At 39.3% G+C, this 27174-nt stretch overlaps 1 protein-coding gene across 7 annotated transcripts in view; it reads left to right on the top strand.

Annotated features, from left to right (window-relative positions):
- Positions 1–4986: 4986 nt before the first annotated feature.
- FYN (FYN proto-oncogene, Src family tyrosine kinase) overlaps positions 4987–27174 on the top strand; it is a 128806-nt gene continuing 106618 nt past the window's right edge. For 4 of the 7 annotated variants that reach the window (XM_088139583.1, XM_088139576.1, XM_088139579.1 and 1 more), the window contains exon 1: positions 4991–5480. The gene's annotated coding sequence lies outside the window, so the exon portion shown is untranslated. Of the gene's footprint in view, positions 5481–27174 lie in introns of all 7 variants that reach the window. The other 3 variants (XM_088139595.1, XM_088139601.1, XM_088139588.1) reach the window with 3 other exon arrangements.

The raw sequence follows: 27174 nt of genomic DNA, 5'->3' as shown, positions 1-27174 counted from the left end.
GAGTCAGAGCTTAGAGAGAGTGAGAGAGAGAATGAGAGAATCAGGACTATGCTATAGCGTTTAAATGCTAGGCTTCTTCCTCCTACTGTCCAAATTAACAGATGGTTGGCTGGTGTCTTGTTGGTCTTAGGAGGAACCTAAAGTATGCTTTCACAATGGTGTTGTCTAACTGGATAACAACTAGTTCCCATCCTGCTGATCTCAAGCCTTATACCTCCAGGGTATCCCTATGTCTTGATACCCAGGCCAATTTTCTTTGTTTTGCTTCACCATGAATTAATGAAAGGAAAACGGGGGTGGGGGTGGGGGTGGGGGGCACTAGCTAGAAGCTGATTTCTGCACTTCCTTATGTAGGAAACAAGGTCAATACTAGTTATTCTTGCAACAGTTAAATAAGTACAATCACAAGCCATTTTAGAAATGGTCCTGAGAGTTTGGGAAGTATTTTGGGGGATGAGAATGGTGGCCACGAAAAAGAGTACCAGGCTTGTCTTCTAATCCTAAGGATGAATAGACAAAATGGGACTTCTTGCCTTACCTAGGGTTATTTTAAAAAGCATTTTATTTTATTTTTAATTTGGTGATTAGGATACTGCAAAGCAGAACTTCCATTCTCCACCATTACTTTGCTTTCAAGATTATCTCCAAGACCCTGCTGGCCTTCGGTAGAGCTGTAAAGACCCGGCTTTTCTCCCATGCCCTGGACTGGGATGGCTGATGAGCCTGTTCTGTAAATGTTATTATTGCCAGCCTTGATTATATGTTGATTATAAATTGTTTTTGTTTTTTAAATTATTTTTCAATTGTTGTATGCCATCCAGACCGGTTCTAACTGTTGCTTCTTGGCCCGCATACAGATTTCTCAGGAGACAGGTAAGGTGGTCTGGTATTCCCATCTCTTTAAGAATTTGCCACAGTTTGTTGTGATCCACACAATCAAAGGCTTTTGCATAGTCAATGAAGCAGAAGTAGATATTTTTCTGGAACTCTTGTGCTTTCTCCATGATCCAGCGAATGTTGGCGATTTAATCTCTAGTTCCTCTGCCTCTTCGAAACCCAGCTTGTACATCCTGTAGTTCTCGGTTCATGTATTGCTGAAGCCTAGCTTGTAGGATTTTGAGCATAACCTTGCTAGCATGTGAAATGAGTGCAACTGTGCGATAGTTTGAGCATTCTTTGGCGTTGCCCTTCTTTGGAATTGGAACGTAAACTGACCTTTTCCAATCCCGTGGCCACTGTTGCGTTTTCCAAACTTGCTGGCATATTGAGTGCAGCACTTTAACACCATCATCTTTTAGTATTTTAAATAACTCAGCTGGAATACTGTCATCTCCACTAGCTTTGTTGTTAGCAATGCTTCCTAAGGCCCACTTGACTTCACTCTCTAGGATGTCTGGCTCACGGTCAGTGATCACACCAGCGTGGACATCAGGGACATTAAGATCTTTCTTGTATAGTTCTTCTGTGTATTCTTGCCACCTCTTCTTAATCTCTTCTGCTTCTGTTAGGTCCCTGCCTTTTTTGTCCTTTATCATGCCCATCTTTGCACTAAACGTTCCTTTCATATCTCCAATTTTCTTGTAGAGATCTCTAGTCTTCCCCATTCTATTGTTTTCCTCAATTTCTTTGCATTGTTCATTTAAGAAGGCCTTCTTATCTCTCCTGGCTATTCTCTGGAAATCTGCATTCAGTTGCTTATATCTTTCCCTTTCACCCTTGCTTTTCGCATTCCTTCTTTCAACAGCTATTTGTAAAGCCTCATCAGACAGCCATTTTGCTTTCTTGCATTTCTTTTTCTTTGGGATGGTTTTAGTTGCTGCCTCCTGTACAATGTTACGGACCTCCGTCCATAGTTCTTCAGGCACTCTGTCTACCAAATCTAATCCTCTAAATCTATTCATCACCTTCACTGTGTACTCACAAGGAATATGATCTAAGTCATACCTGAGTGGTCTAGTGGTTTTCCCTACATTCTTCAATTTAAGCCTAAATTTTGCAGTAAGAAGCTCATGATCTGAGCCACAGTCAGCTCCTGGTCTTGTTTTTGTTGTCTGTATAGAGCTTCTCCATCTTTGGCTGCAAAGTATGTAATCAATCTGGTTTCGGTATTGACCATCTGGTGATGTCCATGTGTAGAGTCGTCTCTTGTGTTGTTGGAAAAGAGTGTTTGCTATGACTAGCTTGTTCTCTTGACAGAACTCTATTAGCCTTTGCCCTGCTTCATTTTGTACTCCAAGGCCAAACTTGCCTGTTATTCCGATTACTCCTTGACTTCCTACTTTAGCATTCCAATCCCCTATGATGAAAAGGACATCTTTTGGTCCTAGTTCTAGAAGGTCTTGTAGGTCTTCATAGAAGCGGTCAACTTCAGCTTCTTCAGCATCAGTGGTTGGGGCATAGACTTGCATGACTGTGATATTGAATGGTTTGCCTTGGATACGCACTGAGATCATTCTGTCGTTTTTGAGGTTGTACCCCATTACTGCCTTTCCCACTCTCTTATTCACTATGAGTGCAACTCCATTTCTTCTAAGGGTTTCTTGCCCACAGTAGTAGATATAATGGTCACCCGAATTAAATTCACCCATTCCCGTCCATTTCAGTTCGCTGATTCCCAAGATGTCGACGTTCAATCTTGTCATCTCATGTTTGACCACATCCAGCTTGCCTTGGTTCATAGATCTTACATTCCAGGTACCTATACAATATTGTTCTTTACAGCATCGGACCTTCTTTTCGCTTCCAGATACGTCCACAGCTGAACGTCCTTTCGGCTTTGGCCCAGCCGCTTCACTCTTTCTGGAGCTACTCGGAAATGCCCTCCGCTCTTCCCCAGTAGCATACTGGACACCTTCCGACCTGAGGGGCTCATCTTCCGGCATCATATCTTTTAGCCTTTTAACATTGTCCATGGGGTTTTCTTGGCAAGGATACTGGAGTGGGTTGCCATTTCCTTCTCCAGTGGACCATATTTTGTCAGAACTCTCTGTCATGACCTGTCCGTCTTGGGTGGCCCTGCACGGTATACCTCATGGCTTCACTGAGTTACGCAAGCCCCTTCGCCACGACAAGGCAGTGCCAGGCTGGAAGAATCACAAGCCGGAATTAAGATTGCAGGGAGAATCATCAACAACCTCAGATATGCGGACGATACCACCCTAATGGCAGAAAGTGAAGAAGAACTAAAGAGCCTCTTGATGAGGGTGAAAGAGGAGAGTGCAAAAGCTGGCTTGAAACTCAACATTAAAAAAACTAAGATCATGGCATCTGGACCCATCAATTCCTGGCAAATAGAAGGGGTAGAAATGGAAGCAGTAACAGACTTCATTTATTTGGGCTCCAAGATCACCACAGATGGAGACTGCAGCCATGAAATTAAAAGACGCTTGCTCCTTGGGAGGAAAGCTATGGCAAGCCTAGATAGCATATTAAAAAGCAGAGACGTCACCTTGCCGACAAAGATCCGCATAGTCAAAGCTATGGTTTTTCCAGTAGTAATGTATGGCTGTGAGAGCTGGACCATAAAAAAGGCCGAGCGCCGAAGAATTGATGCCTTTGAACTGTGGTGCTGGAGAAGACTCTTGAGAGTCCCCTGGACTGCTAGGAGGTCAAACCAGTCAATCTTAAAGGAAATCAACCCTGATTGCTCATTGGAAGGATCGATAATGAAGCTCAAGCTCAGATACTTTGGTCACCTAATGCGAAGAGAGATCTCTTTGGAGAAGACCCTGATGCTGGGAAAGATTGAAGGCAAAAGGAGAAGAGGACGGCAGAGGATGAGATGGTTAGATAGCATCACTGAAGCAATGAGCATGAAACTGAGCAAACTCAGGGAGGCAGTGAAGGACAGGAAGGCCTGGCGCAATATGGTTCATGGGGTCATGAAGAGTCGGACACGACTTAACGACTAAACAACAATGCCATCCAGAGTCACAAACTGTGAGTGGGGAAACTTTACAAATCCCATAAATAAGGAAGGCAGGAAGGCAGGCCAGCAGGCCTTGGCAGGCAGGCCTCTAGACCGGTGTATGCTCCCCAGTATGCTGGCTGGGGAGTTCTGGGAATTGAAGTCCACCCATCTTAAAGTTGCCAAGCCTGAGAAACACTGCTCTGAGCCCTACATAACCTTTTTAGAAAATGGTGACTGCAAACCAGTGCTTTATTTGGAGAAGTGCCCAAATGAGAAAAAAGGAGAAGGTAAGCAGGAGAGTTAAAGAGCATTTTAGAGAGGTGGCAGGGCATAATCTCACATTTGTTGCCCATTAAGCCCTCACTTTTGTGACCACAAATGTAAACTTAACCCCACCAAGGTAATTTCCCCTTTCCAGCTTTCTGACAAACCAACCCCCCTTTTATAGCACTTCCCTATCTGGTCACTAACTAATTTCTGTAAAAATTATCTGCGCTGCTTGTGACTGGACCCACAGTGCTTCCAGCACCACCTAGTCCAAGTAGCATCAGACATGTCTCCACCTTGAATTACAGACTGCCTTATAGAAATGCCGGTAGTCACAGTACACGCGGATGGGGCAAAATAGGATGCGAAAGAGGAAGGTTGAGGTTAACGATAAACCGAGTCTTTCCAGCATATGATTCATTCCCATTAGCAATATTGCAGTGCGAACGCCGGCCAAGAAAAAGAAGAATATTCTCCGTAATAGTTCCCTTTCGTCTAATTGGGTGCCTGAAAGAGCCCTTTTACCACGAGACGCCCTGCGAGATATTAAACGCCCATCCCATCCCACCGCGTGTTACCCACCGCTGTTGCAGCTGATGTGACGTGCAAAACGACCCCTTTGACATACCCGCCTTCCCGTACAGGGCGCCTGCCAATAAGGACTGAAGGGTTCCCATCCGCCCCAAAGTCGCTTCGCCATAGGCCGGCTAGGGATGTCTGTCTTGAACCGCTCTCCCCGCTTTGGGAACTGACGCAGGGGTGAGGAGGCAAGGCAAGGCAGGGTAGCGGAGTCCAGGCTCCAGCCGTGCGAGCTAGTGAGGAGCAGCGCCAAAGCTGCGATGCTGCGGTTGCGCCATCTGTCAGGAGCCTGGGTGGCGGCGGCGATAGTGGAAGGAGGGGAGGAGACTGACTGAGGCAGCTTTTCCTTAAGACTTGCATTAAAAAAAAAAAAAAAGGAAGGAAGCGGAGCCTCGAAGCCCGAGCCCATCTTCCCCGGACAAGCACTGCACGCTGCCCACGCGCCAAACAAAGCTGTGGCCGCCCTCTTCGTCTCAGCGCCCCTCGCTGCTAAGGCAGGGACTTTGACGCCCACCCGTTCCCTCCCCTCCGCGGTCCTTTCGGTCCTTGTGTTCATAACACCAGGCTCTGGAGCTGGCGGGAAGTGAGCGAGCGAAGGACCTGGAGAGCATTTCACAAGGGACTCCTGCCTCCGCCCTTAGGATCCTGCAGAGAGAAGAAAAACGAAGGGGAGGGGGCGTTGGTGAGAAAGGGACTCTGCAGACCAAGTCCTGCCGCGTTTCAGGTAAGACCCAGAGAGACCCCCCCGACCCACCCTCTCTCTCTCTCTCTCTCTCTCACACACACACTCATACACCACCCCGCCTCAGGGAGAGGGAAGGAAGCGTGCGCCGGCTTTTGTGTGCTCGCGCTGGGTTTCTTTCCCCTCACCCTGCTTTGTGCGCACTTCTTCGCCTGAAGTGCCTCTGAGCGTAATTGTCTCTTTCCTTCGTGCCCTTTCTCGTTCGGAGCTCCCTCTCCAGTCCCTGAGGCTATGTAGAAACCTAAATTTCCGAAGGGAAATTAGAAAGGTGGTAGCGGTAATAGAAACGTGGACGCGTGCGTTCATAATTCGGAGTGGGTGGGGATGGGCCGGGGGACTCCCTACGACGAGAAATTGCTTGCATTCGCAGTACAGCAAGGGTTAACTGTGTCGTTGAACGTGGCCGGGTGGGGAGGCGAGGATCCTCTGAATTCTAAAGAGTCGGATCTCTTAGATGCAAATATACTTAATATTGTGCATTTATACATATTCTCCTATCTGCACTCTTTACGGTATATGAAAATTAACCCTCCAGCATGGCTCAGGCCATCCTGGCTAAGAGTTAAAAGGATGTGGTCCAAGATATTAGGAAGGCACTCAGTTGGTTGTGGGGTATCATTCACATTCGGCAGTTATTGTTGGATAAGAGTACTTGTGCTAGTTTGGGGGCGGAAGTCCATGAGAAGAAGACTTTGAGATTAAAGTTTCTCCTTTACTAGATTTGTAGGATGATGTGTTTGCATGAAAGATAGCTTGGCCCATCACACCAGAAAGTGTGTGTTCAGTGTGAAATGCTGGCTGCTCTGTGGGACCAGCTCTTGTGACTTGCTGATTGTGACTAGTGGTGCCATATGACAAAATGTTCAAAACAGGATAATGCCTTCAGATCTGCAGAGCTGAGGCTTTGTGAAACAAGGGCTGCTGCGTGCTGGTTCGGTCTGGCTGTGGTGTTCTGGAGTGGAACTTGTTCCCTTGGCCCATAATAGAACAACAAATACTGGATAATCCCTGATGGAGATGCATTGGGGTGTGAGAACATTAAATAGATAATGTTCTGTAGCATGTTGAATGTGGAAGAGAATGGTAATAACTCTGATGATGTAATCCTTTAATAATTGATGGTTTTCCTGTTCAGCTGGATTTTTCACACTCATGTGCTGCCTGTCTCTTCCTTTGGGGTCCTTTGCAAAAACCTTGAAATTAGATCAGGTCTTGACCTCTCTAACTTGCACAAACTGAGGATTTTGCTAGTCTAAAGATGGGAGGAGCCATAGTGATCCATGCCTGGGCTTTATGTTGCTGTAACTTAACTGCAAAAAGGGGGAGTGGAAGAAATAGTAAAACAACTCCTCCTTCAAATAAATCTTGCAGGATTTGTATGAGAGTGACAAAGAGAGGGCTTTCAGAGAAGAGATCTATAAAATGCTGAAGGGCACTGAAGTTTGAAAGGGACCCTCCTTTTGATTCTTGTCTCTCCTCCGGGGCTGCAGTTCTCTTTCCTCAGGAGAGACCAATGCTCTATTCTCAGTTTCTTTCCCTAAACATTTAGCTTAGTGAAGGATTCTGAATGCTCCAACATGGGTGCCAGCAATTTTCTGTGCCTGCAGCCACAATGTGCATTTAAACCAATCTCTAAAAAAAACAAAAAAACAGCCTGGTTTTGTGATGCAGTAAGAGTTTGATTCAATGCTCTATCTGTAAAAAAAATAATCAGAATTTTTCTAATTTAAAAATGAGGGAGTGATTCATGCAGGTGATTCAATTCATTCTGAAACAGGATAATGCTAAAAGCATAGTCCTATGAATGCTGACTCAGAAACAAATCCTGTTAAGTTTAATGGATTTAGATGTGTAAGACCGCAGCCTAAAATGCACATAATAAAGGTGAAATAAAGGATGCACATACCTTCTCTTTTATTCTCTCACCCCACTTTTAAATACTGGATGGATTTGAATCCTCCAAAAAGGGAAACAGAATAAGTTTGGAAGATAGCCTATCCTTTCTGGGCATCTTCCACATGTATGAACTTCAACTCCCACAATTCTCAGAGTTGCTGGTTGGGGAGTTCTGAGAACCCCGGTTTAGTATAAGGCATATATAGAGTTTAAGAACTCTGCTTAGAAGACTGTGTTGTTTTTTTTATTCTTAACTCCACATCCTTTTTTATAACACCTAAACAACTACATTACAGTGAGCCGTTCTTTAAAACAAAATTATTACATGATGCCATTGTAAGAATTACAGCAATTGTTGAGTACACTTGTGCTGGTTTTTAAAAGATATGGTCTACTAGTAAGCTATAATAGTATATCCTGTAACTCTATAACTTAGTGGGATTAATTTGTTTATTTGAATTATTTATATGGCTGCCTATCTCAGCATATTGATTCTGGGTGACTAACAATCCATAAAAGCATACTTTTACTTACTTCCTATTTAATATAATTAGGTTCTTTGATAAATGGTCCTGTTGTTCTTGTGTCAGTAACTGGCTGTATTCTGTGATTTCAGAGGATGCATACTTAGTTTATTAAGTTCTCTAGTATTTTATTATGTTTTAATCTGTCCATAGTTGTGACTACTGTAAGGGTTATTTATTACCTGGACAAATGTAAAGATGTGCTAATTCCACTTAAATATGCTCACTGCTTACACTGAAATCAGAGGCAAAAAAGCCAAAGCATATATAACAGCCTTTGATAGTTACAATACATGCATGCCAAATTTTAAAAACAAAACTGACACAATTATAGGGACACCCCCTACAGATGACCCACTGATTTCTCACCCCCTTCCCTGAACTTTTTTCCTGTTAGCTGGGCTCAGAAAGTAGGAATGAGTCTGGCTGGAAGAAAAGGAACTGTTGGCATTGGGCAATCGCAAGAGCTTGTGCTCTCCTTAGAATGATGAAATCAGCAATGTAAGGTCATGCTGAAGGCTCCACCCCTTTTGTACATGCGTGTGACATCATAACACAGGTACAAAAGGGTGGGTGTTGTATCACAATGCCATGATGCTGCTTTCATCATTCTGCACATCCACACACCCCTGAACTAAATCTCAAAAGGTAACTGACTGGGCTGTAGAAGCTGTGCTGGCCTCGACCTGGCTAATACTTGGATGCCAAGCCATCAGGGAATTGCAGGGCTATAGGCTACACTAGGAAGCTTAGAAAAACAACAACACCCAAACCCCATAAGAGTGAAAACTATTTTTGTCTTGTTGCCAAGAAATCTGCATCCCACCAGAAGAAAATCTCAGCTCAAATTTGTGTCATTAGCTTTAAGTGGTGGGAAAAAGGTTTGACTCTCTTCACAATGACTGTGTTTGCATGCTACAATTGATTCACTGACCCTGAGGGGCATACCCCAGTGAACCAGTTCTCTGGAAGTGGCCATATTAGCAGGAAGACCAACCATCTGGCTCTTCAGTGGGTTAAAACTAACCTCCTCTAGGTTGACTGGGTTTAGTTGTTCACATGACACACTAACTCTTGACTATCTAATTAATGATATGGGAAAACAGCCATTGATTTTTCACATGGCAGAGGGTAGATGAATCACAAGTAATATATCCTTCTGTGGATTTATCTGCATTGTGCCCATTTATTTTGTCATTAAAATTGTTATTGCGAGATATTGATGGTAATCATTGAGATTTTAAAAAATAATTTAATAATTAGTAGTATTTATAATACAACATGTAGCAATTGTAACATAGTGCTTAAAATGTATGAAAACATTCTGAATTGTAGGATTGTTTCTTAAGCTTCATAGTCAAGAACCAACAAGAAACAGATGCAATTATTCAGATGAGCTGGTCATACATAGAGGTCAACCCATTGAAATCTATAGCACTAAAGTTAGTCATAAGTAACTTTGATTCAGTATAATGAGCAACTCAAGTATGATTATATTTGTTCCAAGGAAGAACTGCACCTCACATATCTGTCCTACATTGGAGGAAATGCTGAAATAGAGTAATCTCTATAAAAGTAACAGGCATTGCCTGTGTAAGACAATTTTGACAGGGCTGGATATCTTTTCTAAGGTTGCTATTTAATGGAAGATTCTGGGAGTGCCAGCTGGGATATTAGTGCTATTTTGGAGGTTGTTTAAGAAGATTTGTAATACTTCTCAGATTTGTAATACTTCATTGATGCCTTTTTTTGAAGTTGTTTTTGCAGTGCTGATATACCATGTAGCAGTTTCTTTCCTCTGTAAGAGTCGCAGCTCAGGAAACAATCTGAGCACAAGGGGATTCTGACTTTCAAACCACAGCGAAAATTATAGAACAGAAGTAATTTTGAACATCTTTATGAACAATTGTCTTGCATGGTTTGAATTAACATTCTTGAGTTAATTTTGAGTTTATATGGTTTTTCGAAGAGTCCAGTTCCTGAAAAGAGATATTTATTATTGTAATTGTAAAAGTGAATAATTCTTATCCAATAAGGATGATGGGTGGTAAAACTTCCTAATTGGATGCCTTCCAGATATGTGGAAAACCATATTCCATTGAATATGCAGATTAATTGGTTGCAAGGTGGTACCAGTCGGGGACTACTAGCCTGGGAAATAATTTTATTTTTGTCAGCAGAGCAAATAATGCAAGCTTTTATGTGTATTTACATTGTTACATTCAGACATGTTGTTTTAGTCAGAGTTAGGAATATGTGCTAGAATCAATAGTTAACCCCAGACTGGAATTTGAAATAATAATAATAATAATAATAATAATAACAATAATATCTTTAACACCATCAAACAACATCTGCCTATCCCAGGTCCTTGGGAAGGACTTGATAGGTGGATAAAAATGCTAAATCCAGTCTAAACAACTCACTGACTGTGCAACCACCAATAATATCTTGCAGGATGTCTAGTATTTTTTCTAACATTATTCAGTTCATAAGAAATGAGGCAATTCACATTTCCACTGGTATAGTAGTGAGAATGAAGTGACTCTGCAGTTTCCTTAACTGCTCCAAAGATGGACTTTTAATTATCAGTGGGACAAATGGGCGTTCGTAATAGGATATATCTGCTAACTTTTTCAGAGGATGCTAGACAGCTTTGAAAGTTTTTGTCTGTTGAATTTTCCATCAAAGAGGTAACAGTTGAAACAAATACTTGCTATTTCCAAAGCTATGAATATGAAGCTTCCTTATGCTCTAATATAAAACAACGTATTACTGCAGGAGCCTGAGTGATATGATGCAAGTATACTTGGGTGGAGTAGTTTGAGAAAGCACCCTTGAGACTTTTATACCAATAAGTTTCATTAGGATAAACACTGTATTTCTAGGCTTGATATGATTTGCAATGAATTTACAGTCTAATGCAAATTTGACTGCAGAAATTAAAACTGCTCACTCTTTCCAGCAGTATGCTCCATTTAATCAATACATTAAACTAACCTTTTGGAAAACACTTTTTATAATTTATCACACACATGTTCACAAATGTAAATGTTTACTCTTACAATCTCTTCTTTATCCAGCCACTAAAAGGAACTATTAGTAAAGTCATATATGTGCCATTATAGTCTCATAGATCTCTTTATGTGCTTGTGTGAATATTGGCATCAATGTATACTCTCTTAAGGAAACCATTATTGGTAGATCACAAGCTCCAATTCAAACACCCTTCCCCTTTAACTGTCATAGAATAATTGTTTGGTATGAAAATAGGTCACTAAAGATATTTATAGTCCCAACGGATCTCCGTCAAGAAGGAACTATTTTTATAATGCATGTATATAACATAGCAGCTTAACCAGGAAATAAATATTTCAGACATGATTAGTGGGACTGCACGCCTGAAAAGTTCTTGTTGTATCACAATTTTTTATTTGGGCATTGTATATAAGAAGTAAAAATATCTTTCACAGAAGGAAGAATCAAACTAAAAACATAAAAAGAGCCTTTTAGCATTCACTGTATTCTGCCTCCTGCTTCCCATTGTGACCAAATGCTACCAGGAAATGCACAAACCAGCAAACTTTATTTGTTGTCCTCCCTCCAGAATTTGACACTTGGATGTATCTTGACTCTACTCTTGGAGCCAGGATTTAGTATCATATTTTGCCTTCTTGAATTATTTAATATTTTTAAAAAGACATCTGGAAGCTCTTACATTCATAATAATTTTCTACATAGTTATCCAGTCTGGGCAGAGCAGTCAGTGTCTTCCAAATACTGGGCTGTAAATTCTGCCTGCTATTTCATTGTAAATTCCTTGTGTAAGAGGGATTTTTAAGAAAATACAAGCGATGGGCAAAAACCATTGTCCTTTGGCAACATCGGAAAAGGAGGAGAGAGAAAAAAAATGTCCTTTTATATAAAACAGCTTTTAGTGCCTTTGACAAAAAAAATGGTAAAAGCTTTTGACAGTCTTCTTGTAGAATCAGTAAGAGGGAAGGATATAACAAATTTATAGTTTTATACCTAAATGTTTATACTTGTGCTGATGGTGCAACATGGAAAAAAAGAATAGTTAAAAACAAAGATAAGGTATGAATGATGGGATAAGATAGGAATGCTTACACATTAAATGCATCTTTTGTCTTGATTATTATATTTTGAAAAGAATAAAAATATAAAGATATTGTCCAACCAAAATTAAACACTTCAGTCCCATTAATTTCAACAGATACCTATACTTAGAAGTCCTCCACTGAAATCAATGGGATCTGTTTCAGTTCAAAGAGTTTATGCTCTAAATTGCATGCTAGTCACTGGAAATTCTTAAAGGTCGTGTTTGATGCCAGCTTGATATACCTGACCAATTGTTTGTTTCAGTATTTATACTTAGACTTCTGGTAAATTAATGCTTGCAGTAAAAAACACCTGAGAAATGTTGTCTCAAATAATACTGCAATGGAATAACTCTGTGGAAACACTTATTTCTAACTGTATAGAAAAGATCTTAGTCATTGGAAAATCAGTACTTTGTTCTTTATTAAAACGGCCATTTTCTCTTTTTTACTTTTTTGAAAATAATGAACATAAGTAACTTCAAAATATTTTTCATAGAATTAAATTTGAATAATGTAAAAGAGGATATGCTGTTCACTCTGTTATTCGAATCCAGAAATAATCTAATCCAAATTATTATTCATTTGTGCCTTTCAACCTTCTGTTACTTATTCCATTGTGTCAGTTTGGCCACCTAATATATTCTCAACATTCCTCCTGAGCCACCAGTCCAAAAAGGTTCAGGACCCAGAAAAATGTTAATATACTACAGTGCCCAAATGCTGGTTTCTGTGATCTCAGTAATTACAATTTTGTCATATTTCCAGTTTTCAGTTTCTCTGACAAGGTCCCCATTTAGTCACAGAAATCTATAGTACAAAGAAAGAAAACTGGAATAGTGTTTTCACAGTAGGGTATTGATCAGGCAGTACGCCTATATGATAAAACTTACTGTTTTCCTAAAAATAAATTTTCTTTCTAGAGTGTCAGGAATGGGATAGAGTCCAGGTTCTTTTCAGGTAATATATTCCCAAATAGGATTCAGGCCGTGAGAAGCAGTGCACAGTCTCTCTCACCGCCCCTTAAACCATACTGTGGCATAAATGAACAGGTGATCATTCAAATAAAGTGGGGAACCTGTCCTTGCATGTGAGTTAGAACCCTGATAATACAATCACCTCACCAGTGTATATAGGCTCTAAATAACTGCATATGGTAATCCAAGTGTACTTTCAAGTGTTCCATCTGTCTCTCTGTCTGAATGGCAAACTTCACTCCCAGGAACATTCTCCACAAACAAGGCCATCCTGATAGGAACAAGGAGCTGCTGACAGAAGGGGAAAAAAAATAATTGTGTGGACATGCTTTGCCTATCTGCTTTTTTGGATCTGATATACAAGGTTAGATTATGCTTTTGTTTAATGATTCAGTTGTTTGGATTTCTGTATGCTCTTTAGAACCAATTTCATATAGAGCTGTGTATCTTGTGTGTAGATGTGGGTATGTCTGTGTGCTTAAATATGCTTGAACTAGACCATGGCTTTGATCGCAAACACTTCTGTAGATGGATGCATGATCCCATTTTTGGAGGGGAAAAATAACTTGATCCATATATCTTGGTGATTCTGTGGTGATAGCCATTAACCTGTTAGTGGATTGTTAGTGTGTGGACACAGGATGGAATGAGTCTTTATTATTCTGATTAAATGTCAGCCTCAAATTATTTCCTTTTCTGCTGTGTGAACAGTCAGTGGGATGGACATTTTTCTCCCCTTGCTGATGCCAATGCTGTTTTGCCCTTCCAAATCAAGGTCCTTGCCAATACTCTGTGTAATGAAGCAAATCAAGAGCAAGCCAAACAATGCCTGATGTATATTCAGTCTACCTGAAACTGATTAGCCCCTGTGTGTTACACATACAAAAAATATAACATCTTTACTGGCTAATACATCTTTTGCACATAATGAATGTGCACCTTTGGTTTCTGAGTTCAAGGACCGTGATGCTCCTGCTCTTTTTATTTTCATAAAATCAGTTTATCCTGTTATTTTTGAAACAATTATTTTCATACGTTATCAAAATCCCCGAGAGGGTAATAAATAAGCAAATTTATCACAAAAAAAGAGAGAAATCTTAAAATCAGTGGTGAAAAAGAGCATAAAGACCCAAATTATTGGTTGCTGTCATAAAAATAGTTAAAATGCTTGGAGAAGAATTAAAATTAAAAAGTGAAGGTGGCAAAGAAGCTTCTCTAGAAATTTATTCCATAAGTTAAGCATTGCAGAAGGTGCTTTTTGGGCATTATCTCCATTTCTGAAACCAGGGCAATGGATTTGTGACTGATACCAGCTCTTTTTCTTGAGAGCTTCATAGATAGATCAGATATCTATTACGCACCGAGTACAATTTTTAAAGGTTAAATCCTACATTGCCTGTAAACCAACAGGGGAGTTCCTGGTAATTTTTTCCTGGTGGTTGGTATCGTGGTAGGTAGGTAGGTCGGTAGGTAGGTAAATAAAGAACATTCTGATATTTCTGAATAAGCTTCAGGAACAGTATAGCATGGTTCAACTATAGAATTTGCAGTGGTAAGAGGTACTACCAATGGCTGGTAGTCAGGATAACTGTATAGCATGGCACCAGGATACATCAGGGACTGCTTTGCTAAAAATTTTTCTGCTCATTCAGTCCAAATACCCTGTTGAGAGACCCACTCTCATGTGAGATATAAGGGAAGAAGGCCAGGTGTCAAGCATTCTCAGTGACAGCCGCCACTCTCCGAAACTCCCTCTGCCAGGGAATGTCTGGTTTCACGTTCCTCTCATTCCAAAAAGCTCTGAAGATAAAAGGCCCTCCTTTATAGATATTTAAATTTGTACTCACCAATTGTTAAGCACAATTCCATTTTACAGATACTTAGTTTTAGAAGACAATGTTCACTAAGAAACATTTGTGCTTCATTATATATATATATTTTAAAGATAACATCCTTACTGAATTTTGTTTAGTATAACTGTGCTTGCATGATATGCTGAACATCAAATTCAGTTAACAAAAGAATTACATGCACAGTGCAATTTTAATACTGTACTTCCAAACAGGGCTCTTTAACTGAGGTTTCAAGCTTATTGTGTTCTGTGAAATCAAAATGGCTTCTATCTTGCTGTAATATGCAACAAACCTAAGTATAGCACTGAGTTTATGATATTCTAAGAGGACAGCCATTTGTATGATAAATTAAGCTTCAAACCTCAAACAGCTGTGTTTTATGGGTGTAAAATGGCACCATATACAGTCACAAATCAGTGATTGCAGCTGAATGTATTTTGTGAACAACTATGCAGCCATAATTTAACTACCTTCCTGTCCAACACCAATGTTGTTTATTTACTAAATACTTTAATCAATATGCTTATTCCATTATCTTAAAATTTAGGCTGTAATCTTGTGCATATGCCATGATTCCATATATACCATAAATCCATTTCATATCTATCTGTATAAGGTTGTGTAGATCCTTGAGGAAGTGCAGTGTTTCACTGAAACCTCAAATGAAGAACCTCTTCAAGAGCTGTTTTTTTGAATCAGTACAACTGCTAAGAGTGAAGCATCCATGTTGCTTTGCTTTGTTCTGCTCCAAAGGTTCCTCCACATTCTTGCCTAGTACTTTCAGTAGCTGGAAGAGACTTCTCTGCACGCACTATTCCAGCACAGAAACGTCTTTTTATGCTTCCACTTGGTACTGGAAATCTCTTTCAGCTTTTGCAAGTGTCCATCAAGACTATGAAGTGATATAAACAAATCCCAGTTGCCTCACACAGGCCTAATAGTCTCTGCAGTCTCTATTTTAATTCCAAAGTTAGATGATGCTCATGCTGAGAATTTTTGCCCTGCCCTTTCTATCTTCTTTTCTGCTAACATCTGATCTGACAAAGAGTTCTGCAAAAGTTGCTGACTCATATATTACTTTTTAACAGCTCTACCTAGTTTAGGCACAAGAAAGAGAGCAAACAAGATGAAATATTTACTTATATTTGGGGCCTGTAAATTCTTAGCACTATTTTATGTATCAATTTCCACTGTCCATGGGATCAGTATCCCTAACTATTATGGCGCTTTTTTCCTCCCACTTGATGTATTTACTTTATACAAGGAGCCATGGGCTTCAGAGTTTTTGAGAAAAAGTCTGACATAAAGAAATACAAATCTCTGACTAAAAGGGTAGTTTAACTGTACTAGAAGTTCTAAAAAAGGCTTTGGGCTTTGATACTTTTTAAATATTTTTCAATTTGATTCCAGTACATTCACAAGATTTGGCAACAAATGTAATACTAGGAAACCTCCATATTTCTGAATAAAATCTTCAACGTATGCTTTTTGTCTCCTTTCATGGTAACTCTGTGAGCCTTTTTCTTTATGGGTAGACCTCAATCCCACATTGAACACAATGAGATTTACTTCTGAGTCAACATTTGATTGCATTTGTGGATATATTTATTTCTGCAGATTATGAACAGGTGCCCTTTCTTTCTTTGATCATTAGTGGTAATCTCGTTTGCTCGTTAGGAGTTTATAAAAGAAATATTTTAAGTGTTTTGTTTGGAGAAGATTAAGGATTTCCTTCAGATGTGAAAGAATCCGGCTCACCTTTTCTAAAGGCTCATTTATCCACCCCAGGCAGTATATTTATATTACAGTCATCATAGAACACGTGGTATTGCTTTATTTTCTCGTGCCTCTGATAAAGATAATAAATGAAACACATTGGTAGTGCTGGTTGGAAATAGTGTGGTTTTACGCTAGTATATCTGGATGGCATTATATTGAGGAACTCTGCTGCTATAAAGAAAAAATCCATGTACAGTTTTGTCAGCAAGTGTTTGCTTCTGCTAAGGAACAAAAAATAGAAATTGATACATAAAAATAAAATATCTTTCTTATATGGCTAAGATGGAAACTGGTTATTTGAACCTGGTTAATACTTTTTCACTGCCACTCTGCCACAGTAAAGTCAGATCTTAATTGCATTAGCATGTTATCAGCCTATCTCATGAGGAGATGGAGAATTTGTGGCCCACGGATGTTGCTGAACTATAGTTCTTTGCATTCCTGGGACTGCTGGGAATTGTAGTTCAGCAACACTAGCAGGATAAACTATTTTATGTGGGCTGATGACAGACATTAATGAGATTAGGACTTTCTTTTGCTGGATGAGACCAGCAGAGACTGGATACTACTGAAATTGTTAAAAGTGCTTTCATTTCCAAGAATCAGCCATTTGGATATAGGAAAAACAAACATATGGCCTAAGAAACTGATGATCATGAACTTCTGGAAAAAAAATTAGCAAAAATTAAACCTCTTAAATTTTCTTTACACTAATAATAATGAAACACTGGAAATCTATCCTTGTGTGCCCACTAGGCTCTGAGCCTCCTGTGATATTATTAAATATGTAAATTAGGTGCAGTTGATCTGTGGATAGCAGCCAGGTTGAAACTAGACTGAAATTCCTCTATAGCTGTTTCCCATAGAAAAGACCAAGGAGACAGAGGATAATAACAACTTGTAGTTGCTACTGCGATGGGCTGGATAATGTTAAATTAGTGACCCTGAAGGAGATTCTAGAGGTTACTTCCCAGCGCTGGAGCTCCCTGCCAAGGAAGAACGGGCTAGCTGTAATTCTCTTGTCCTTCCAGTGACAAATAATGACATTGTTTTTTCAGACAGCTTTCTGGAGCCTGTGCTAAAGCAGGTTTAATCTAGAGAATGCTGTTATTCTTGTGTTTTTATTTGAGGAATTTTAATTATAACTTATGTTATATTTTATAGTTAACCTTGACATTTTTTAATGGAAAGATAGTTGTTGTTTTTTAATGTATTCTAGCGGAGTCATTTATGTTCTTTTCAGCTACATTCTTAAATTTTCTGCCTGTATTGCATCATTTTAACTTAAGCATTAACATTATAACAATACAAAATCCTGCCAGTAACTCTCAGAGTTTGACCTAATTCCTTGCCCGAAGAAGAAACTTAATTAAGTTAGACAGCTGGACTCTTGTTCCTAATGTTCATACAAAATATTGCAACTTCTGCAAAATTATCTCATTTGAGCTTTTCATAATAAAAGGCAAAGCTACATTAAGATGATTACAAAAGACCATATATTCTAGTTGGGGATATTTTAAGGTATCTGCGTGGGGGTTGGAGGGAGGAACTAGTTGCAAAGCGAATGCTTTGGAAATGGGTTTTGTGTGAAGGAAGATTAGTATTTCTTTCATTTGTACTCTACTGAAGTTTATGAATGGGAGGAGTTAAAGGACAAGTATTTAGTAATTGCCAGCTTTGTTAATTTAAGCCATTATTACTAGCCAAGCTAAAATATAGAGCAAATTTTTTTGTTCATTTTGGCATTCATCTCAGATGATAAGGCAACAGAAATTGTATAGGCTAGGAGAACACAAGGAAAGATATGCTTCATCATCACACTGAAATCATTGCATGCTGAATAGTAAAAGAGCAGTTAATCTTGCAATAAATCTTATTTTGAAGTGGCTGCTGTGGAATTCAAATAAGGGACAGAACACATAGCTATAGATTTCTAATGTACACTGCCCAGCAATATATGCTCATTATGTTATTAAAAAACGAAACAAAACCTGGCTCATATTATGGAAAATTCGAGAAAAAAAAACAATTGATATTCTCCAGGGGTTTTGTGCCTTAGTTTAAATATATAAAATCAGCATTGAAAAACTGAGCCTTAGATCATTGATAGAACTGGCTTAAGATACTTTGCTGCCTCAGATAAAGGAGTAGTTCTTTCCTTCCCTTCCTTTCCGTTCCTCATTTGTAGTACAGGTAGTTCTCACTTACTGACCACAATTGGGACCTGCAATTCTGTTGTTAAGCAACACAGTCGTAAAGTGAAAAATCATGTGACCGCGCCCAACTTACAATGGCAGTTCCAGCTGTGTTTGTTAGCAAATCACCCACAATCATTAAGCACAATGTCACATGACTGCAACTTCCTGCTGGCTTCCCCATTGACTTGCTTGTTGGAAGCTGGCTGTGAAAGTCACAAACGGCAATCACATGACCGAGAGATGCTGCAACTGTCATATATGCATTCTGGTTGCCAAGCGCCCGAATTACGATCACATGACTGCAGGGATGCTGCGACGGCTGCAACTTCAAGGACCAGGTATAAGTCTTAAATAGTGCCATCATAACTTTGAATGGTCATTGAACGAGTGGTCAGTAAGCAAGGACTACCTCTACTCATAATGGTGAATTCACTGACAGCTGGATTTTATTTCCACACTGCAGTTAGCATTGCCCTTTCCTGTTTTAAAAGTAGAGCCAGCTCAGGGGATACAGGACATTTTCTCAATCAAGACAATAGAGTGAAACAATTGGGCTGGCCAAGGTGTGTTTGTCTTCTTGCCACCACCCCTAGTCCATGTGTGCACAAAGGCTAGCACATACTGTTGAATGTGACTTCCTCAGTATGCTTAATCGTGGGGCTGATCCTGGCTGCTGCTTTATGATTAAGTGAAATGCACAGGTATGTTATGTTATCCATGAAGTCATATTAAGTTACTAGACATTGACACTTCATTTAATGTACTGCAGTCAAAAAAATATTGTAATCTTATTCTATTACTTTTCTAGCCTTTACTAAAATAATAATAGGAAGAAATTGACAAGAATGTGCCATCATCTTTTCAACTTGCTCTGAAACAAAGGATATGTTTGTAAATCTCAGCAACCTCTTTTTGCTATTGGTTGATTATTGGCATTTTTCTTTGCCAGTTTCTTTGGTGGGTCCCATTGTAATTGGCAAATACTATTCTGGCTCCAGAGTAATTTCTTTGGAACTTCTCCAGAACAAATTGTTTTCTTCATCTCTTCTTTGACTCTGTGTTCACTATCCTAACTGACATGAAGGGTAGTACTTTTCCCTCATGAGCACATCCAGATAATAAGGTCTGCCTTCACCTTAATAATTTTCCCACTAACAACTTCTTAATTGATTATGTGGCATCAAGTCATTTTTTACTCCTAGCAACCATATAGATTTTCTCCATGATCATTTATCCCTAGCCTGGTCCTTCAGGTCTTCCAGTGGTGCACTCATTGCCACTGTAACTGAGTCCATCCATTTTGCTACTGGTTGTCCTCTTCTTCTCTTTCCTTCCACCTTTCCCAGCATTAGAGCTCTTTCCAGTCTTTAGAATCTTCACATAATGTGTCTGAAGTAGGATAATTTGAGCCTGGTCATTTGTGCCTCAAGTGACAACTCTGGGTTGATTTGTTCGATGATCCATTGGTTTGTTTTCTTGGATGTCCATGATATTCTCAGGAGTCTTCTCCAACACCAAAGTTCAAAAGCATTAAAACTCTCCCTTTCATACTTCTTTAAAGTCCAACTTTCACTTCCATAGAGTATCACAGGGAATACCATGACTTTCATGATTCTGATCTTTGTAGGTATAGACACATCATGGCATTTGAATATCTTTTCCAAGGCCCTCGTGGCTGCTTTACCAAGTGCTAGTCTGCAGTATATTTCTTGACTGCTTGGTCCTTTACTGTTAGTGATTGATCCTGAAAGGCAGAAGCTATCCACCACTTTGATTTCTTCATTGTCAATTCTAAGGCTGGTTGTTCTGCCTGTTGTCATTCGTTTGGCCTTCTTTACATTTAATTGTAGTCTCTGTTTTTCACTTTGCTCCTTAACCTTTATTAGTAGAGCTTTCAGATCCTTTGCAGGATAGCATCATCAGCATGGCACAGGTTATTGATGTTTCTTCCTCCAGTTTTAAAACCATGCAATTTATAGCATCTTGTAAAATCACCCAACCATCACTGAACCAAAATAATATTTCAGCAATGGCTGGATAATGCTTTGAAGATGCTCTAAGTCATTAGCAGTGAAACAGCTCTTCCAAAATAAAGTGGCTAATGAATGGAAACATGATCTTTGTAATAGTGGCATTCTAACTTTGGATCTTCCTCTTTAGGAAGGTTTGCCTAGAATTTCTTCCTTAGCTTTACTTGGTGCTAGGTGAAAACCATTCCCAAATTCTTTAAGCTGTGTTAAGCTGTAAGTCACATTGTCATATAGAGCAATGGAGCCCCACTACTGAGTTTAGGAAATAATGCAATAGATTGTTTATGAACTACTATACTAATCATGTTGAACAGTTGTTTAAAACCAAACAACCTGTATAATGGAAGTAAGTAAGTATCATTTTTACAGATAATACTGTTTCCAAAAGAGGCATGTGTATGAACCTAATTGAATTTACCCTATTGGGTAAGATTCATTACCCGTATGTGAGGAATAAGGCTGTTTCCCTAACAATTGTGTTTATTCTGCTGAGACAGGTTTGTACATGGAGAAGCAGTCAAATGTAATTCAGTCCACCAACCTACTCCTCACAGTTAATATGCAGCAGCTGAGACCACCCATCTTCCTAAACCATGGTTTATTGAATAAACCACAACTGGCTGGCTTTAACACATTGAGACATAAACCATGATTTACAAAGCACAGTGTCTGGATTCCTAACACACACTAAGCCAGTCACACAGACTACATTATTTTTTTTATTTCTCAGACTTATATACTGCTTCAGTCATAAAAGTGTGTACGGGTAGTCTTCACTTAATGACCATTTGTTTAATGATGATTCAAAATTACGATGGCCTCAGAAAGGCTGCCTTGTGGCCCATAAAGCACTTCTGGCCATTGTAAAACATCGTGTCAGGCCCCCCCCCAGGTCACATGGCCACATTTTGGGTGTTTGGCAACTGGCTCACATTTATGACTGGTTGCCAAGTGCCCTGCGATCATGTGATCGACATTTGCAATCTTCTCTGCTGGCTCCCCCATTGGAAGCCGGCAGGGAAGGTTTCAAGCGGAAGGGATGCGGCCGTGTGCAGGAATGAATCCTGAAGATTTGAGCTCCATTCCTTCACACCGCCAAGGGGTTTCCCCTCCCCTCTCAGCGATGCAAAGGAACAGAGCTCAAATCTTCAGGAAGCTTCTTCCTGAAAATTTGAGCTCTGTTCTTCCAGCCCCAGGAAGGACTTCCCCTGTGTCCATGGAGGGGAGGGCAAACCCTTTGGCGGGCTTTAGGAACATTTGAGAGCAAAAGGGCTGCCTTCTGGGAGGATTTCAGCACTACACAGAGCAAAACCATCTGGCAGGCAGCCCTTTCACTCTCAAAGAGCTGCCTGCTGGGAGGATTTCATCCCGGTGCTGAGCTGAAATCATTCAGCAGACAGTTCTTTCGCTCCGTCCACTTAACCCAGGAGATCGCTTAACAACTGCAACTGGGAGTGCCCAGATTGCGATCATTGAGCAAAGCAGTCATGTTGGCATCTTGCTTAATGACCATTTCGCTCAACGACCAAGATTCCAGTCCCAGTTGTGGTCGTTAGGGAAGGACTACCTGTACACTCCAATCCAATAACAATTAAAAACATAAAAATATCATATACTTCCAAAATAAACAATATAGTGAATAACCAAAAATTATGGCTTATTCATGTCATGTCTTAATGCAGATCAGTGGTGTCATTCATGAGCTGTGTAGGTCATGGAGTACATCACTGATGCAAGCATGAGAACATTATGCATTATGGCTAATAAGATCAAAAGTTTTTCCACCTGTAAAAATTGTTATAATTTGCAGTATTTTGCATAATATTGTAAAATTGCATTTTTTTTAATCTTCAAAAACTTAACTTCACGCTTAGTAGTTGAAGGAATAAGTAGAAGAAAAGATAACATGGTGGTTAGAGGAAGGGACCTATAAATGTAGATTCTGCAATCTTCCTATTTTCAAGAGGGAAAAAAAAGCCAAGGAGGACAGAAGAAAAGCTTTCCCCATATGATGTTTTATTTGGGGATAAAATTACTCTTGGGAATTCCATTCTGCAAGGTAAAGCTTTCCATAGAATTCCTTCACCCCATTCTCTTAATTTCTCTTAATAGACTCATGCTTAATTTCTCTTAATAGACTTCGTCACTTAAAAAATGAAGGCAAGCTTTTGTTTCTTCAGTTGTGAGTCATTTTGTCTTAGGATCTGCTAATGTGGAAGCACACTAGTACCACCAGACTTTGCTCTCCAACTATAAGCCACATGAAGAATTATTATTATTACTTTTTTTTTTTTTTTTTTGGTGCCTTCAAGTCAGTTTTGACTCCTGGTGGCTGCCTGGACTAGTCCCTGCAGTTTTCTTGGCAAGATTTCAGAAGTGGTTTGCCATTGCCTGCTTCCAAGGGCTGAGAGAGAGTGACTGGCCCAAGGTCACCCACCCGGCTTTCATGCCTAAGGTGGGACTAGAACTGACAGTCTCCCGGTTTCTAGCCTGGGGCCTTACCACTACACCAAACTGGCTGTAATGATTACTTTATTTATTTGTTTGTTTGATTTATATAGCCACCCATCTCACAAAACATGACTCTTATAAGAACAATTAAAATATTGTATAAATTAAAGGCATTTGAACTATTGTAGAAAAGCTGAACTATTAGCCTATAATTTTCCATACTTTGTAGGATATAGTAATGTTTGTGTATTCATACTACTGAGTACAGCAGTTATATGAATTGGAAAGGAACAATTATGAATACATTATTCTTTCAATAAGTGTTTTAGTTATTTAATTTGAGGTAAAATACTATTTTAATTAGCTGCTATTACGTGGCTGATTTCATTTTTAAAAAGATAGGACATAAAGGGTTTTAGCAGTACTGCAATTCTAAAAACAGCCCCCCAAATAAAAAAAAACCGTCCACAATGTTAAATGGTGCTCAATAGAAAAGTAGGATGGCTTTGAGTTATTCAGATCTGGGCTTAATTGTGTTCTTTTCTTTTTAAACATTACAGCTCAAATACTTCAATTAAAATATAGAAAAGGGCATTAAATGATTTGTTAAAATAGCATCAAATGACACTAATAAGAAATGAAATAGTACAAGAAAGCCAAATTTAGCTATGTGGAAGGATATATGTGTGTGTGTGTCCATATGCACACTCAACTTTCTTTATATGCAACCTAGCACTAAGATAATTACCACTGAAGAAACGGTACCACCATATTCTTTCTAGACAAGATGATGTTTGGAAGTGTGAGAAGAATTGGAAGAAGTGGGCAGTTCCTTCACTGCCATGTCTATTTTCATAAGAACTCCCATTCAAACTACTAGAACCCTCTCCCTAATTGAAATTACTACAGGGAACAAAGGGTAAATAACTCTGTTCCTGATTCAAGATGGGTCCAAATTGGGATTAATTCTCCACATATTCCATGTTATATGAAAAATGTAAATCGTAATCCTTTCCATTAAATAATTACTTAATATAATAGTAAGCATGTGTAAGGAATTGGAAAAGACATAAGATTTATAACTAGGATGGCCTGTCCTAGAGATTTAGGCAACACTTGCTCACTGAGTAGCATACTGGTTATTGTTGTACCCCACCCACCCAAAAAGATCAAGCAGGACCAAACCCAAAACTACTTAATATTATTGCTTCCTATGAATTTTAATTTTCCCTTTCTATCACATTAAACATTTTAATTCAGTGACAGTTTTGTAGTGTTGAAATTGGTTTTATATGAAGCCACTATTTTATTTTTTTATTTCCTATGGTTCAGATCAAATTAAATCTTTATTATGATAAAAGATCAGAAGAAATATGTGGCTATAATAAATTTCAGTTAACAAGAAATAGCTTACTGAGGAAAATTTAAAATATTAATTATAAAATGAAATAAAAGTCAATGGAAGAAATCAGCTGTTGTCTCTTCTCTGTGGCTTAACAGTGGATGGCAACACTACTTGTTATGTCTTAATTCCCTAAATTGCTTTAATCTGATTGATTCGTGGTGCTATTATTATTATAAACTGTAATCCCTTGAAACATTTTTATATTTTAATGTTTTTTTATGGTCTTATATATTCATTCACAACTACAAGCTGCCATGAAAGAATAATCTCTTGTGAAAGTTTGTTCTAAAAAATCTCTAATGGAGTGTTCAATACATCTGAAGGCAAATTGCGCCCACATAATTTAGGAAACAACTGGAATGAGGAAGAACTGGCTTGTGTATTCTGTTTTAAGAATTTGAAAAGTAGCATGGGTCCTCTTCGAATAATAATTCTGCCTCATTCCAAAGCTTATTTTGGAGGGCTAATACACATATTTTCTTATAATAAGTGTATCAATTCAGTCTTATCTTGGTTTTTTTTAATTGACAAATAGACCTTTGTTTTGATAAGGCATATCACATCTGGGAGGCAATGCAATTATTCTCATCAAAGCAGAGTCAATGTGATTTACTTTAATGAAGTGCTTAGTCTTGTCCTGAAGCTTGGATTGGCAGTTCTAGCAGCAGTTGGAAGTATCAGAAGAGGCTTTGGCACCTGTACCGGAGCTTTTTCCAGCAAATGGAATTGCTGAATAGTGAGCTCATTTTTCATGTGCACAACCAGGAAGAGGAAGAGGAGGATATGAAGGCAAGAGGCAGTTAGGTTGAAAGATTTGTACCTTTTAATTGGGAGTGCAGGGAGAAGTTTTCTCTGATTTGTTTTGCAATGGGCTGGTTTGGATTTTTGCTTGGAAGAAGAGTCTTATGCACAATCTTGTTGAGCTGAAGTGTAGACAGGAACAGGATGTTAACAGTCACAGTGCAGGTATGCAAGGCGACAGTTAATTTGCAGACATATATTCTCCATCCTCTCTCATTTACAGATATTCCGGTGGCTCATTTTTTGAGGGTAGTCTGAGAAGAGAGCTGAAAGCCAGCATCTTTAAATCTCATTAAAAAATTGAGCAAAGTGATTGCCCCCTATTTTATACATTACCCTTATATCCCATATCCCATTAATGTCTTTGTCAATCTTGGCACCATTGTTGTGCATCAAAAACCCTCTAATGGAAAATCCAGCTGAACAATTTAAAAGATGCTAGTTGCATTCACTGTGTAAATCAATGAGTAAACTCGGTTTCACTTCCCTCCCTCCCCCACACCCCCATCTTCTTGTAACTAGATCTCTTTCCCAAGTTCCACCATGGCCTTTCCTTCTCACAGAGTCCCATCTATCCTTTTTCCTAAGCTGTTACTGTACCATCTGGGGCACATAGTCATGGCATGGGAGCTAGGAGAAGAGGGATGATGGAGAAGAGGGATGATGGATGCCCTGTGGATAGTGAAGTGGGAAAACCCATGGTTATAAAGAATAATGGAAGGTGAAGGAGGACATCTAGTAAAGATAAAAGAAAGGAAAAACAGTTGATTTGGATGCTGCCTGGCACTGCAAATGCTCAGAAGCTGAACCTCAGCAGGCTGCTAAGAGAATGAGATAATTGCAGCTAATGTATCTGGCAAAAGCCCACAAGTGCTAGCAAGTGTTGGACCACTCCTCTGGGGGATGCCATGGGGGCTGGTGCTCTCCCCCTAACGTCTAACATTTACACGAAGCCAGTAGACGAGGTCATCAGGAGATTTGGGGTGGATGCCATCAATATGCTGATTATATTCAGCTGTATATTGCCACCTTAAGCCCAACTGGAGATGCTGTTGAAATTGTGTCTGTGTCTGGAGGCCGTTGAAGTCTGGATGGGATAAAACCAGCTGAAATTTAACCTAAGCAAGATGGAGCTGCTGTTTCATTGCCATTCTGTGTCAGCTCCAGAATGGTATTTTGAGGGGATGATGCTCCCCTTAAGGAGCAGCTGTGTGACTTAGGGGGTCCTCCTAAATTCACAGCTATTAGGAAGTACAGTGCAGATTTATAGTGGGCAGGGAATGCGCAGACCAGATTTTTTCTCTTCAGCAGATCATTGAGAAATGTATGAATGTGAAAAAATAATGTTAATTGCCCATTTGTTGATTCAGAGAAGGCATATGATTAAGTGAATAGGCTTGAATGGTGGAACATTTTGTACAATATATAGTTGAAGATTAGTTCTGAATTTATTTATTTATTTATTTATTTATTTGGCTTGTATGCCGCCCATCTCCCCCATGGGTGACTCTGGGCGGCTCACAATAAAAACGAAGAAATACAATTCTCTCCAAGATGGCTAAAAACTATAAATAATTTAAAAACATATTAAAATACCGTAAAAAACCTCCTCTAATTTTGGCCCTATAAAAATCTGTAAGATGC

Source organism: Python bivittatus, unplaced genomic scaffold, assembly GCF_059951505.1.
Source record: "Python bivittatus isolate LINGU-HERP-01145 unplaced genomic scaffold, Pbiv_v1 ctg000020_np1212, whole genome shotgun sequence".
NCBI classification, from domain to species: Eukaryota; Metazoa; Chordata; class Lepidosauria; order Squamata; family Pythonidae; genus Python; species Python bivittatus.
Note: the sequence above shows the minus strand (reverse complement) of the source record. Positions and strands in the feature narration are given on the sequence as shown.